General features: G+C 32.9%; 1 protein-coding gene across 1 annotated transcript in view; it reads left to right on the top strand.

Annotated features, from left to right (window-relative positions):
• LOC114328012 (disintegrin and metalloproteinase domain-containing protein 10-like) overlaps positions 1–17,538 on the top strand; it is a gene marked incomplete in the record, with an annotated part of 957,890 nt that overhangs the window by 597,701 nt on the left and 342,651 nt on the right.

Genomic DNA, 17,538 nt, shown 5'->3' on the forward strand with positions numbered 1-17,538 from the left:
ATGCGGCTGAAATTATGCATCGCGTAAAATTACAACCCTTTATTAGCCATTATATATTGCCAGGGGGATGAAGTCGGACGCAGAGCAAACGGTCCGGTGGATACATATCTCAGGTGTCTTATGTTCTTTGTTTAAAAGCCACCAGTTATTACGGAAATTCATATTTCTGGCATTAAATATTATTAAGGTTGCTGGATAGAGCCCAGGGGTGTAGTGTCGCACCTAGTTAATAACATATAAGCTGGGTTGATTATTAATTAACGACTACATTAAAGTTGCAAAAAAAAAACTAGAATCATGACTTGAAGAAGATAGATTGCAACGTTAAAGGTCACATGTTTCGTACTTTTATTCAAATAGCTATTATATTGTAATAATATTTTTATATAATTAATATATATTTTGGATTAGTTTTTAAGCCCACTAGCACTCTTTACGGGTACGCTTATGGCCGTATCTGCAAATAACTGAGTTTATTATTATAAACAGGACCATTTTTTTTATTGCAGCTTTGCCGAAACACAATGTTTTGGAAATAGACCGAAAGTCTCTTATTTTATATAGCTCTTGTTATTGTAATCTGTTCAGTATCTTCCAACAAGTTTACTACTAAGATTCCGTTAGGTACTCCACTCTATTCAAAGCGGGGATGTGTATTGCAATGTTTTATTGCTATACCCCATTCCACGAATATACGACCCTCTTGGATTATCGCGACATCGAATATTTTACTGTGCAAAATATTAAGAACAAAAGTAAATTGCAAATTATATTGTTGTTTATTTGAGTAATTATTAGGGCAAAATACTTTCGTACTTCTTATGTTGCACACTAAAATATTCGTTGTCGCGATAATCCAAAACAGTCGTATTCGTGGAATACTTATACTTTCCGTTTAAGTTCTATTTCAAAGGGAACCTTTTGACTGAATAACTTTCCCTTCTGAAAACAACCGTTAGGTCCCTTGACTTCATTTTTCGACATGTGTATGATGTACCGTTACTTTATCTAAAACCGAAAATAGGTCGGTTCTTTTTAAGAAGTGGCCATTTTTGAGAGGGGATATATTCCCACTTTTTTTAGAGAAAACGCATCGAAAATATTGCGAATAGAAAAGGACTTGGTGCCTGAGTGTCTTAGAGTGTAGACGTCTATCTGCCTGTCTCGTATCTAATATCTTATCTACAATATATCTTTTGATTGAGAATTCACTCTATTATCTTATCGGAGTGTGTATCACTCCCATCCTCCTGTATTTAGATCTAACATCCGATTAGATCCAAATTACAATATAAGTAACTTCGGTGCTTGATTACTAGTTAAAGTAAGTTAGATCCAGTGCAGTTTAAGAGGCAACATCATCAGAATTACTGTAAGTGTCTTAATTTTATACTACCTACAACTATCTCCAAAAGTAGAACTAATCTACAAGCTATCTACTACAAACCTTTCTTCATCTGAGGATAAGGTAACCATCGAATTACCGGTTCCACTAAAGGAACAGCGATTTCATTAATAGAACTTTCCAGTCAATAAGCAATAACTTTTCATTATCAAACATTAATTACAAACATTCACTATTTGATTAAAAGCTGTGAGATTGGCTTATTTTATAAAACCGAGTGGGGGTGGTTTTTTAATTTTGAACTATAAACTTTTGGTAATTTTGTATGCTTTGAATTTAATTTTATTATATATTTTTCTGAATATTTTCTATCCATCGTTAAATTTATAATATTAGTTATATAGAGATAAGCCCTAAACAGCAAAGAGAGTATTTTTTATGGTAGATGCAACCAAATGCAACGATGACAGTAAAATTCTCGCGTTAGAGATTCCATAGTAAATCACGAGGGAAACCCAGGAAAAAACCTCGTGATACTATCCCGACATCGTAAGTATTTGGTCTTACATTTAATTTAATTAAAAAAAAAACTAATACCAAATTCTGACCTTAATATGTTTAAATTATAAATAATATTAATAATACATAGATATACAATAAGTAATACTAAAATATAAAATTTGTATTAACTCGATATGTTATTGACTTACTAATCGTGGTATTTTCTTTCTATTGACTTCCTCTTTCAGTATGGGTAACCACATCCTATTGCATTCTACCGAAGAATTTGCGACACAATTGGCTTCATTTAGCATAATTAGAGCCGCTTGAAAGAATCAGATAGTAAAAAGAGAAAAATCAAAGAAGCTGTTCTAATTATGCTAAATGAAACCAATTGTGTCGCAAATTCCTCGGTAGAATGCAGTAGGATGTGGTTACCCATACTGAAAAAGGAAGTCAATAGAAAGAAAATACCACGATTAGTAAATCAATAACATATCGAGTTAGTACAAATTTTATATTTTAGTATTACTTATTGTATATCCATGTATTATTAATATTATTTATAATTTAAACATATTTAAGTCAGAATTTGGTATTAGTTTTTTGAAAGTAAATTAAATGTAAGACCAAATACTTACGATGTCGGGATAGTATCACGAGGCTTTTTCCTGGTTTTCCCTCGTGATTTACTATGGAATCTCTAACGCGAGAATTTTACTGTCATCGTTGCATTTGGTTGTCTTTTTAAAGACATATCACATGCTATGATTTTTTTGTGACGGATATTCTTGAGTTGGGATTGATTTCATGTAATCGAATGAACTATCTTTTAGTAAAGTCGTCCTAGGAACGCAACTCATAAATATTGGCGATATCATTTTAAAGTCTTCTAGTTTAATTTGTATAATATACGTCTGAATTGCCAATATAAATGAGTCAGATTAAATAAATTATTACAAGAATTTTTTTTACTTAGCAACAACATTTTTGTTTATTTTAGTAGTATTTTGTATTTTGACAACGAAACCCGATTTGGGCCTCGAAACGTTAATAAAATCTTTTTTTGGTAAAATTGTGGCTTATTCCCATTAAAAATAGTTGATTATGGGCATTTAAGGCCTATTAATAATAACACATATAATAATATTTTCCCGAAAATTTTCCGCAATGGAAAAGTTGTCCCACTCGACAAGAAATACCTGAATAAAAAATTCTAATGGGGGAGGTAATAAACTGTTTTTAAGTGTGGGCCCAAGGTCTATTTATATCCAACAATAAAACACTGAAAACTTTTGTTTTCAATACTTCCATAAAATTTTGTATAAGAAACAGAAGTATTGAAAACAAAAGTTTTCAGTGTTTTATTGTTAAATAATGAATTTTCATCAAGTAATGGTCGACGTCATCACTTTTTAACAGGTTTCTATTTATTTTATATTTTATGGCGCATTTCTATATTTGTATACATATACAAATATACAGTGACCACGTAAAAGTTGGAATAAATTAATTTTTTCGTGAATGGGCAATTTTTTAAATAAATTCCAAAACAGGTTGTTTTTTATTTCTAAATTATGGTTTTTCATAATCATTGTACTAGTGATGTCATCCATCTGGGCGTGATGACTTAATGGATAATTTTTTTAAACGAGAATATGTGTCCAACAATTGTCTTAATTAAATTAGTTGAGACAAGAAGAAGAATGTACGTAATTTATTTAATTCAAAATACATGTCACCGCTGTCAGAAAACAAGAAAAAAATTTTTTTTGACAAATAAATATTGTTTTTCTCTTTTCGTACAAAACTAGCTTACGGTCCGGATGCGGACCGCGGTCCACTAATTGGTGACCCCTGATCTAGAGGGCAGAACATTAAAAAATTTTTGTTGTGTGTGTTTGAGTATTTAATATAATTAATGTAGTCCAAGTAATGAACCTTAAAATAGAACAAAACCTCGCAATTTTTACAGAATAGATCGATTTGCTTGAAAATTTTAGAATAAGTAGTGGTTGCCACCGCTTCTCGGGGGTGGAAATTTTTTATTATTATTTAATCGCAAAAGTTGATAAAAACGTTCATTTTAAGCAAAAAACGTTGTATACATTTTTTTGATAAAATTGATAGTTTTCGATTTATTCGCTATCGACAGTGTTGGTTTTATGTCCAAAAATCAATGTTTTTAATAAGTTTTCTGCTAATAACTCCAAAAGTTTTCGTTTTATCAAAACAATTTTACTTAACAGAAATGTACCTTTTGAAAAAATAAACAAAACCGTTTTTTAAATTTTCTTTAAGACCAATAGTAATCGAGCTATACTTTATTATATGTTGGTTCTTCTTCGTTAAATGCAGTTAAAATATTGTAGTTTCGAAGTCAAAAGACGGGAAATCTATACATTTTTCGAGGACAACTTGTTCAGACTAATTTAAAGTACTTACAAATATCTATCTACAGAAATAAAAAAAGTCTCTAGCTCAAAAATTAAGTGACTTATAATGAAAAGAATGTCAGTCCCCATTTTTTTCAGCGAAAAAGCGATCGCAAGCAACCCCGTAATCACCACCCTAATTAAAATTAGTCATTAACCTTATTTGGTCTTTTTTATTTATGTATTATTAATAGGTTCTAGAAGTTTGACCGGCTCAGCATGATTAGTTTGAAAAAAAATGGAGTTGAAAGCGAATAACAAATTTTTGTAGTTTGGAAAAAATGGCTTTTTCTTCAGAATAGCAAGAAAAGCGTCAGAGATACGAAAAAATGTTTAAATATGAAATTGTAGCTTATTTAATTCCCAAAAACCTGGTTTGCAAAAATTTTTTTACGGCGAAAAGTGAGTGAGCTATTGACAATTAAAACTTCTAATAACATGCAAAAACCACCTTTCCAACCATTTCAAAGTCACCTCTTTTTCTGACTGAGGATTTTAACAAGATTTAATATTAATATGCTTATATATCTAGTCAAATCCTACAAAATTATTTTTACCAAACTTTCTAAGATAAAAAATAAAAAAGTTACGGTTAAATAATCAATATATTTTTTTTGAAAAAAAAAGGAGAAATCCAATTGGAAGCGTAATAATGTAAGTTAGTGGTAATTTTAGTCATTGGCCTTATTCATTCTTATTTATTTATGTAATATTAATAGACTCTAGAAGTTTGACTGGCTTAGAATTATTAGTTTTAAAAAACTGGAGTTAAAAGCGAATAACGAATTTTTGTAGTTTGGTAAAAAATGTCATTTTCTTCAGAATAGAAAGATTAGCATCAGAGAGTGGAAAAATGTTTCAATATATAATTGTAGGTTATTTAATTCTCAAGAACTTGGTTTGAAAAAAATTTTTCTACGGCAAAAATTGAGTGAATCGTAAATGAGTATATCGAAAAACATTGATTTTTTCTATACAAAACTAACAATTTCGATAGCGAATAAATCGAAAACTATTAATTTTATCAAAAAAATATATAGAACCTGTTTTGATTAGAATTAATGTTTTTATCAACTTTTGCGGTCAAAATATAATAAAAAATTTCCACCCCCGAGATGGGTTGGCAACCACCCCCATGGTAAAAGCGCATTTCGGAATCATATAGATTTTGATCCCTGGACTATCCACTACTTCTTCTCAAATTTTCAAGCAAATCGATCCATTCTGTAAAAATTGCGAGCTGAAAAGCTTCGGTTCCTGGCCTAATGAGTGAAAAGCAATGTGTATTTTTCAAATAAACATTTTTTTCTGTTTTCTGAAAGTAGTAACATGTATTTTGAATTAAATAAATTACAAACGTTCTTCATTTTGTGTCGATTAACTTAATTCAGAAAAATTTTGTCGATACCCTGTATCCATCCTATATCTCCAATTATATTAATGTTTATATTATTGAATAGAGAATTGAATAAGCTTTCAAATGAGCTATCACACGACCCCTGTTCTCATTTAAAAATTTCATCCATTACATCATCACACCCAGGTGGATGACGTCACTAGTATAGATTATATGCCAAACAATAATAATTTAAAAATAAAAATCGACATGTCTCGGTATTTATTTCCACAATCGCCCATTCATGAAAAAAAGAATTTATTCCAGCCTTTATGTGCTCACTGTATATAAAGCTTCTAAATAGGTGTTTAAATTCTAATTAATTTAAAGTAGATCTCCACCCTTTAATCTAAATACATTGTATACAAAATAGTCCAATATTTTCGTCGTAAAGTTGGAGCTGCATAAAATTTAGGCGATACACCGGCGGAGCAATTGCGAAAATCAGGCAGTCGTTAACATTGCTCATGTGCTGAGGAATCTTGTAGTGGCGTAGAAGACGATTGGTTTAAGAGGGATGACAAAAATATGAGTTAAAATACTAAGTTGGTCAATAAGTTTTGCGGTTCGATAAGAAAAACACAATTTTACGACTTGAAATACATTTTATCATTCAGTATAGTCTCCCTGAACATCAGTAAACTTGTCCCTAGATTTCAATTTATAAATTCCACCCCTGAAGAGAGAATCAGGTAGGGCTGAAAATACGCGTCCACAGCTGTTATATACTCATCATTTGATGAAAAATGGTCTCCACGCATAAATTTATTTAGGTATTGAAACACATGGAAGTCGCTAGGAACCAAATCTGAGTAATACTGTGGATGCTTCAACAATTCGATTCATGGATTTAAGCCATTGGTAAAATGCTTATATGACACGGTGAATTGTCCTGATGAAAAAGGATTTTTGTCTTTTGCAAGCCGGGTCTTTTTTCACGATTTCTTTCCTTTAGCAGATCCAAAAGGTTACAATAATATCCAGAATTTATTGTTTTATCAGTTTGCAAGTAATCCACGAAAAAAATTCCTCTCATATCCCAAACATTGATGATAAAATCTTCTTGGCAGATTTCTGGACACAAACTCGTTTAGGAGCCGAAAAACCTGATTCTACCACTCTTTAACCTCTTGTTTTGATTCAAGATCATGGTGCTAGACAAAGTCTCAATCATTGTGATGAATCGACACAAAAAATCTACTTTGTCCTTTAGAAAACGATCTAAAGGTTGCTGAGAAGGTCGCATTCGAATGTGTTTATGTTCCGTTGTCATCAAATGCGGCACCCATTGTGACCATAGCTTTTTGAAACCCTATACTTCGGCCAAAATATTGCTCACACTGAGATGCCTAGGGATTCTATTAAATCACTTTTATTTACCCGACGAGTTTCCAATACCATATCCTATGTTTTTTCTACGATTTCTGGTGTTCTTGCTGTTTTTGGGCGTCCTTGACGTAGATCGTCTTCAAGGCTTGAACGACCACGTTTAAATTGAGCAACTCATCTTTCTACTGTAATAATTGAAGACGAAGAGTTCTTATACACTTTCATCATTCGTTCATAAATTTCCTTTGCTTTTAAACCTTCCAAAAATAAAAATTCAATCACTGCATGATACTTGATTATTTCCATTGTAAAAAATACTGTCATACACTGATACTAAATGGCTTCTAAAAAATATTGAATTGACAGATTGAAATAAAACTTCACATACGTTCATATGAAGAGTGTACCAACATAACAAAAAAAAAAATAGGCTACACTCAACGAAAAAGGTACGTAATATCAATAAAAATGTTAATTCAGACAACAAACGCAATACGTAAAATTTGTAAAATTGTTTTCTTGGAACAACAAATCAATGTTCATCAATTCATTAATTTAGTTAGTTGAGCCAATGTATTACGTTTATTGAATCGATGAACATTCATTATGTATACCATAATATCAGTTTATTGGTATTACGATCTCTGTCCACTGAGTCAACGAACACTATTTATTGATATTACGAACTCTGTTCACTGAGCCAACGAACACTATTTATTGAAACAAAAATGTCGTTATTTGACCGACGAAGACTATTCGTTGTGTCAATAACAGTGTTATTTTTCCTAACGTATTTCGTTTATTTCTACAATTATTTCCGTTTATTGATACAATTAATTCCGTTCATTCCCACAATAAATACGGTTTTTCTTACAAGCAATTCTATTCATTCTTACAATCAGTTTCATTCATTCCTACTATGAACGTATTTTATATCAATAATTACTGAATGCATTAGCCCGATGTATGATATTAATTGATTAATAATCATTTTTTAAATCCCCCTTTTTTGTCCTTAACCTAATGGACTTTATACTGTGTGATTTCTCATATGATTTCACTTATACAGTGCACTGGAATAAGTGTTACACTCCCCCACCCCCTTATTAACTTATTTATTTTTAGCACGTAAGCAAAACGCTCGGACAGGTCGATTTTTAAAATAATTAAAGTATATTATAACATCAATGTTTCGAACTTTACACGATCCCTCTTCAGGTGACAGGCGTAACTTTGATTTCTTTAAATGGGAAAGTACGTCATGTGACAGCTCATTTAAAAGCGTTTGAAATAGTGATTCCAAAAATGTATAACACTTTAATCCTTTTTGAGAGCGCAGGTGCAAAATTTAGATCGAATTCTTTTTAAATGCATTAATTTTTTTGGAATCCTGAGAAAACTACTAAGTATTTTTGAAAAATTTAAACGCAGAATAAAAGATTACATTATTACCGAGGGCAGAAAGTCCCTTATAATAAACAAAAAGTTTCTTTTGAATGGTATATTTAAAATTAAAAATCATACTAAATTTTCTCTTTTTCACCCCTGTGACTTATTAAAATAATCATTATAGAAGTTCTCAGGGACTTCAGACCCTCGATAATACTGTAATATTTTATTCTGCGTTTAAATTTTCAAAATATCTCACGATAAGTGACACACGAAGACTTCCTTCTACTACGGACTACACTTGGAAACGAAATATCCGGCACTTCGGTAGAGGTAACAGCATTGTTTAACAAATAATTATTTTTTAAACACAGAGAAGCTAGGGGTATCACGATAAGGAAAAGCCGTTACATTTTAAATGGTCAAGCAAAACATTTATTGTCTCAACAACTACGATTATTGTCACAATGACCTCATTGATTGTGGCTATTATACGCAGTAGTAGATTGATTAATGCATTTGTTGTCTCAACAATCAGTTTACATCTTCACAATAATCATATATTACTCTATATTAACAACATTTGTACATTGTTTTAATGAAATCTGTACGTTGTCACGATAAACCAAGGTAATTGCTTGTCATGTACGAAATCAAGAAAGTGAGTTGCTGCCACAATTAACATTATTTATTAAATATACGAAACTAAGTTATTGGCTGAATAAATTGAATGTTATTGATTAATGTACTCTAGTTATTTTCACAATTATTATTCATTGTGACAATAACCAAATACATTCGTCAATGTCCAAAAGTTCGTTGAAACAACAAATTAAATTGTTGTTACAACGAAATACTATTTAATAATCACTGTTAATCAATATTACGAACTAAATTTTTTTGAGTCAAGTAGCAATGCCCCTCTTATCGAACCGCAAAACTTATTGAACAACTTCTTGCGTTTTACTGAAAAACTGCTTTTACTTCGGTAATGTTAGATGTTATCGGCCACTTGTTATTTGTTTACTTATATCTTATATCAAAGTGTTCTATTGTGTTTAGCGCTATTTTACACGCCTATTACTGGAAGTAATTGATTATTCAGTTTTGTTTTACACTGATACTTTGTGTCCTTAGTTTTGTAACTTTTTTTACATATTCTTCTTCTTCCTCATCTTTTCCCTCTTCAAGGGTCGCTGTACCTTACTATCTTCGATACTCATTTCTGCCCATCGTGTCTTCGTCACCTAAAGTTTTCTCTCTCACACAATCCTTCTGTCACAAGTCCTCTGCCACACGATCCTTCCATCTTCTCCTCCGTTTACCTCTACCTCTCCTTCCATCAATTTATAACCGCTCTACCCTTCATTCCACATAGTTTTCATTACGACGTCTAACATGACCAAACCATTGCAGTTTTTGTTCTTGAATCTTTTTTGGACCGTAGTCACCACGGTTCTTTTCTCGAACTCTTACCCAGCATTCACTGTAACATTTTCATCCCAGATACCTCCATATTCTGTTGCTGATTTTTTATAGGCCACACCTCATCGCCATACACCAACGCAGATCTCACCATACTCTTGTATATATTTAAATAAAATCAATGGGAAAATCCCAATAGTTGGCTGTATACCATAGTTTAAAAAACTCATACAGAAGTAAAATTCAAATTGTATTCTGGTATAAAATTGTTTATTTAAAAACTATCTAAAAAGTCATCCAAATGGATTGCAAAACGTTTTCGTTCTAATTCAGAACACCCTCAGTGCATTCTGCTGAGTAATTTGAAACTAGCACACTATTTAAAGTGGTAACGCGATAATGTATGGTTTACATATCATATTTTGATAGAATATGGTGACTACAAGTCGATGTTGTTAGATATAATAGAATACATGCTCAAAGGGCAACATGGTTCCCTGCTCGAAAATGCTAGGTACTTGCCACTTCAATGGGCACAGACCAACTCATACAGAAGTAAAAACTTCAAGTTGTATACAGGTATAAAATCGTTTATTAAAAAACTTTATAAAATGTCGTGCAAAACGTTTTCGTTCTAATTCAGAACATCTTCAGTGCATTCTGCTAAGTAGTTGAAACTAGCACACTAATTAAAGTGGTAACATCATAATATACGGTTTACATGTTAGAATTAATGAAAATATTTAAGTATAGTATTTTTACTACAAAAGCGATATTACGTAGGTCAAAATTTTTGACGTAAGAGAACTGTCAAAACATTATGTGACTTTTCATTATTACCATGTTTATAATAAACATGGCAATAATGAAAAGTCACATTCTAATGTTTTGACAGTTCTCTTACGTCAAAAAGTTTGACCTACGTAATATCGCTTTTGTAGTAAAAATACTATACCAGTCGATGGTAAAAGATTAAATTAAGTGCATGCTTAAAGGGCAACATGCTTCCCTGCTCGAAAAAACTAAGTACTTGCCAGTTCAATGGGCACAGACCAACTTCAGTTGGTCTGTGCCCATTGAACTGGCAAGTACCTAGCATTTTCGAGCAGGGAACCATGTTGTCCTTTGAGCATGTATTCTATTATATCTAACAACATCGACTTGTAGTCACCATATTCTATCAAAATATGATATGTAAACCATATATTATGGGGTTACCACTTTAAATAATGTGCTAGTTTCAAACTACTCAGCAGAATGCACTGAAGATGTTCTGAATTAGAACGAAAACGTTTTGCAATCCATTTGGATGACTTTTTAGATAGTTTTTTTAATAAACGATTTTATACCAGAATAAAATTTGAAGTTTTTAGTTCTGTATGAGTTTTTTTGTATATATTTCCTTTCATCCTATCCCCGATTTTTCGATCACATAGTACCTCGCTTATTCGCTTCTAATTACACCAACCAGCCTGTATCCTGTGAGCAATTTCTCGATCTAGTAGTCTCGATCTCCTATTTTCCGTTATGTAGAAACCAAGGTATTCAAATTCTCCTACTCGTCCTAATTTTTCCCCAAGCCACTCTATATCTTCAACCATTCCTGTTCCTCATAACCATATATACTCCCTTCTAGACCTGCTCTCATTTTTTCAATAGCCCTTCTCCAATCCTCCAACTTCTACATTTGCAGGCAAAGACCCTCCTCCCTTACCTTCTCTGCCAATACAGCCACAACAAGATTTAAACAGGTAAGGACTCAGTAGAGAGCCTTGATGCAAACGAACTACCTTTTCATCCTGTTTTAGACCTGTCATACCTTTTTCTAGCCTCTAAACTAGTTTCTTTGTCCCTAGGAGGCATTTTACCAGATGGTTTTCCAAGCACTTCCCGTTCGTACTACAAATTTGCTGTTGGCTTCCCACCATCATTGACCGTATCTTTTCCTCAAGCTCTACTCTTAAAGACTCTTCAAAATTCCTTATCATTTAACTTCCACCACTTTACTTTCTGGAGTCCTACTTTCTTTCCTGTCCGCCTCACCTTTATCACCATATCCGCTATCCCCGGTTAGTCTTGAGTAGCTACACAATCATCCTTTATCACTTTACAATCAGTAACCTCTTTTAGCCTGCCAACTTCTTCTACACAGCACAAAATCTCTTCCCACGTTACTATAGGTAACATACTGATCTTCAATCTTCATGAAGAATGTATTAACCACAAACACATTCCATGCCGCAATCACATTCCATACCACTGAAAAGTCAATAACACTATTTCCTTCAGCATTCCTTATTTCCATCCCAAACTTCCATGGTCTCTTTCTATTCTCGCTCTTTATCTATCGATATGTCCGTTCAAATCGCCTCCAATAAAATACTTTACGTCTACAGGAATCTCGAACATTTTGCAATAAAAATTTTTCCACTCCAAAATTCTTCCTTTTCCTGATGCTCACCCTCTAGTTGTGGGGGTAGGCACATATCTGTAATATTCACGTTGGTATTGCCTGCATTCAGTTGGACATTTATCAATAGCTTTTGCTAATGCTTTTCAAAAAATTTCTGGGTGTTTTGGAACCAATGTTTGTCTTTATTTGTAATTTGTAACCTTACTGTTTAGCTTAACGCGGAATTCTGTTTGACAGTTACCATCGTTAGTAAAGTTATAGTAGACCCAAGATAGACAAATTTGTTTACTATCTGTACCTGTAACATGTTAGTCACTAGGGCTTGTCATCGATTGCCATTTGTTTCGAGCTTTTGTCATAATGTTGTATAATCTGCGAATAATATTAATATACACGGATTTTACGACAGAAGCTCAAAACAAATGACTGTGAATGAAAAGCACTGTTGAATAGTGTCGGATCTGTCGACCACCATTAGTTTTGTCGTATCTTTATTGATTTTCAGACCAACTTTATTGCTCTCGTACTCAACTCTTCATAATATCTTCAGGATATTTATGACTATATTAAAATTGTAAAAAATAATAATACTCTCAAACCTTCTCGGAAAACTCGTTCGCACGGTACTGGCGAGCCCTATAACATTGTACATACCATGTCGAATATGTACTTTAATTAAATAACTTTCTAATGAATACAAAATACGTAGGGCGGGGCGGGCGAAGGCGAAGAGTCTGCTCCAACTAATTGGCATACTGAGGAGGTTGGAAAGAGGTTGGAATAGTTTGCATATTTGCTATGACACCAATCTTGATTGCCACCAGAAACTCATCTTGATGGATGTAATGTATCGATAATTGACTACACTACTGCTTTCAACAATACATTAATTAGGTCAGTGTCGTCAGTGATTAGATTTTTAGACTGGTTTGAAAACAATATGTTGTCTCTAAATAGGTATGTTCACATATACTACGCGTCAGTGAAAAGGGGCGGCCATATTTGATGTATCGAATTTCCTAAACCTGTTGTCCGATTTAAGTAATTTTTTAATATTTTATAACCTTGTTCTTTAGCAACATAAAAGCGCCCCCCTTTCGAAGATTGTCCGAAATCTTCTGAGTAAAATTCTGAAAAGTCTCATGAGGGAATTATATTTTTTAAGTGAGGACTCAAGACCTAAAACCTTTTAGTGAATTTAATATGTATATTATTCACAATGGGGAAGATTTGTAGTTACTATTATCAAAAAAGTGATAGGCTATTTGGAATGTCCTTCAAAAAGCCTATCACGTTTTATTGATACGATATATCCGTTAGCATTGAATGGGTTAAAATACATGTTAAATAAAATTTTTATTGAAAAATCCTTTGCAAAAGGTATAAAATTTTGTTAAAATCTGTTCAAAGGTTAAATCACTGCACGTTTTCTTACAAGAATCATCAATGTTAAAAAATAAACGGGTGGAATGCTAGCTGAGCCAGCAAAGAAATACCAGTGTAAGAACCCCTTTAAATGGTATATAGTTATACAGTTGTCACCTAAACTCTGCCATGTAAGGTTCTACCTACAATTTCCCAACCAATATGGTTGATGTCATGTGATGCCAGGGGTTAATCTGGAAATATTTTTAACGTCCTTTAAAATCGGATAATGTAGCCCCAACTGTTTAATATCAATTTAAGGGTTTTTACCCGTAAATGTTGGTGGCTTAAAGTGTGTAAACCTATGATAACACTGATGATGGAATATTGATTCCGAAAACGTTTTGTTGTGATACAATCCTTTTTAGGGATTTTAAATATACCTTTTACAAGATAAGGTTTTTATTTTTGTGATTTATGGTATACAGCCAGTACAGGAATTTTTCCTCGTGATATTTTGTATATAGTTATGTTATAAATGCATATTTGCTTGAAATTCCATAAGATGGATAAAATTTATACGAAATTATGCCTCTAGGTAAACTATGACATTCTCATCACGTGGGATATAAAGTGAGTTGTTTTGTCTCCACATGACGACAGTTATGTAGATGTCATTTTAAATAGTGAGCTTGATCTCTAATAATTGAAAATAAAGCACCTATTTCGCCATAAAAATGTTTCAGAAGTATCCGACTTTTCTTTGTATGTTACAACTCTAAACAAGAGTCAACAGAAACTCATCAGTAAAAGTAACATTAAGGTCAAAATACAATGTATAGCACCCTCTACAAAAATCCGCACGTATCATCAATCCATAGCGCCTATTTTTTGTTGTGAGTTCGTCCCCAGCCTCCTTTTTTAGTCCCGAAGGACTTCCAATCGCCTACGTTCAAATTCGCACGGAAATAACTGCGATATAGACAAAACTGTCGCAAATTTGCCGGCAGTGTTGTCACGTTGTAGAAATTGTCTGTGGATATAAGGATTTATGATACTTACTTTCTTGTTCTTCTTCGTGCGACTCCTGTTTGTCTGCCTCTTATTCTGTTTTAGTTGTTGTTGACTGTACATTGTCTTTCCACCTTTTCGGCGGCCTTCCAACGGATCTTTTGCTATACGGCTTGTTGTTTTTACAGATGTTCGCTAATCTATCTGGCTCCATTCGGTTTACATGTTCGTCCTAGTTTTCTTTTTTTTTTTGTTTTTATCCACCTGTTAATATTTTGAATTTTGCATTGTTCGCGTATACTTCTGTTGCTTTGTCTGCCTCTTAATGATATGTCCGCTATTGATCGTAATATTTTCATTTCGATATTGTTGATTTGTTGTTTCGTCTTTCTTGTGTATCGGTCCTTATCTCTGCTTCAAATGTAGGATTGGTCTTACTGTTGTCTTGTATACTTTCATTTTGCTTTCCCTGGTCAGATATTTGTTTCTCCGTATGGTTTCTCAAAGGCAACCACTTACTACTGCTGCTTGCCTCGTGGTCTCTGTTCTTATATCCCTATCACTAGTGATCTCTACTACTACTTACTTACTTACTTACTTACTTAAGCCGTCCTCTTGTACCTTACGGTGTCGAGGTAAGTGGAGAAATGAGACGTCTCCATGCCTTTCGGTAGGTAGCTAGTCTTTCTGCTTCTCTCCACCCAATATTCCTTTTTCCGTAAACCTTTCCAATATTTGCATTCCACGTTCTTGCTGGCCTGCCTCTTCGTCGTTTGTTGTCAAATGCCGCTTTCCATACCCTCTTTACAGTTCTACCTTCACTCATTCTCGCCATATGTCCGAACCACGATAACTGTTTCGTTTCAAGTCTGTCTAAGGTCCTTCCAACACCGCACCTTTCACGTATGTCTTCATTTCTTATACGATCACGTCTGGTCACCCCGGATACCGCACGTAAATATCGCATTTCGCATGCTTTAATTTTACTACGGATGTTGTCGTTCACTGTCCACGTTTCACTACCGTAGAGTAGCACCGGCTCGTATACGGTTTGAAATACTTTCATTTTTGTTTTCAGGCTTACTTCTTTCTTCCTAATAAAAGTTTTATTTAGTGCATAAAATTTGCTGTTTATTTCTGGTTCTATATTTCCTTGCCCATTCATTGTTGATCCTAGATACTTGAAGTTCTCAACTTGTGTAATGGTCTCGTTATTCAACTTAACATTTATATTTTCTTGTGTTTTCGATATTACTAAAGCTTCTGTTTTTCAATATTTATTTTCATCCCAAATTTCTTAAAGGCTTCATTCCAAACATTCACATTCACTTGCAAGTCTTTTTCTGATTTTGCCACAATTACCAGGTCATCGGCATATATCAACTCTGACACGTAAACTTGTTGAAGTTTATACACCCCAACCCTAGTTCTTTTTACCTTACCCCTGCATTCTTTTGAAATTTCGTCCATTAGAGTGGTGAATCTCTACTACTAGTTAATTGAATTTCATTACTTTTTCTATAATTTTGCCCTCTATTTCTAGTTTGCATCTACGCGGCTCTTTACTGATCACTATACATTTAGTTTTTTCTACTGATATTCTCATATTAAGTTTATTTGCTGTGATATTGAAAGTGTGGAGCTGCCTTTGTAGGTCATCCTCGTTATCAGCAATTAGTACTGCATCATCGGCATATTGTGAACATACTTACCAAATTACTAAAAAAAAAAACTGACGGAGTTCTTAAAAAACACAAAAATTTCGAAATATTTCTTCAAATTTATCTTTTTTAACTATTTTCAATTTTTTGTCGTCTTGATAAGTCCGATTTCAGATATGCAACTAGAAAAGTGAAATAAGAGTTTATTGTAAGACTTCTGGCTTATTTCTAAAAAATATTTTAATAAACTACGGTACTACAAAGAAGTAGTTTCAGAATATTAAAATAAAGCCAACGTTTTGTTCTCCCTTGCACACATCGAAACATTTTGTTAAAGTATTGTTGTTTTGATGGCATTAGCCACTTAACCAACATCAAGATCTTCAGAATATTAATCCATTATGTTCGTAATAATTGAAGAAACATATATATTCCAGTGGCGGATCTAGATATTTATCTTGGGGATAAAGACATAAAAAAGATAAACTCAAACTACATAAAATACATACTTAAATAATAACTTGCTTTAATTTCCCTTAATTTTTCTAACTAGCGAATTTATTGGCTTGCATTTGTCTGTTTATCGTTTAAGTGTCTTGTTAGCTAATATATTTTTATGTTTCAACAATTTTTTTCTTTATATTTTGACCTTGTGGGGGGAGGATTTTCCCATTTCCCCCGTAGATCCTCCACTGATACATGCACGGTTTGTTCTCGAAGAAATATGATTCTTAGGAAATATTTTTGAAGTTATACTTCTTTACGATCGTGAGTGAAATTTTATAATGCCGGGCGCATGCGCACACAGACAGTATGTAGTTCATTGCTAATCTTTCAAGATATGTATGTATCAGCGCTGTCAGCGCAAATAAGTCATATTATATCATATAAAAGGATATATTAGTGTTTTCAGTAAATGTATTATTTATTATAATTTGTGTGTCGTTGGATTTGTCTTCCTCGAGAATAAGATATTTTATAATAATAGTAAGTATATTTAAAGTATTTTTGTATACTTCACTTGGTCTGTATATATGAGAAATCTTGTAACCTGTCAAAGCAAAGGGGATGTAGCTCAGTGGTCGAGCGTGTGACCAGAGACAGAGAGGTCACGGGTTGAAATCCCGGACGATTTATATTTTTTTTTAATTTGGGGATCGTTTTAATAAACATTTTTTAAAAGTGGTAGGTAAGAAAGTTAGTTTAATATTTAAATAAAATACAAATAACCTGTTAAGTATATTTATTTCTTTGAAATTATATAAATT

Source organism: Diabrotica virgifera, chromosome 1, assembly GCF_917563875.1.
Source record: "Diabrotica virgifera virgifera chromosome 1, PGI_DIABVI_V3a".
Taxonomy (NCBI): Eukaryota; Metazoa; Arthropoda; class Insecta; order Coleoptera; family Chrysomelidae; genus Diabrotica; species Diabrotica virgifera.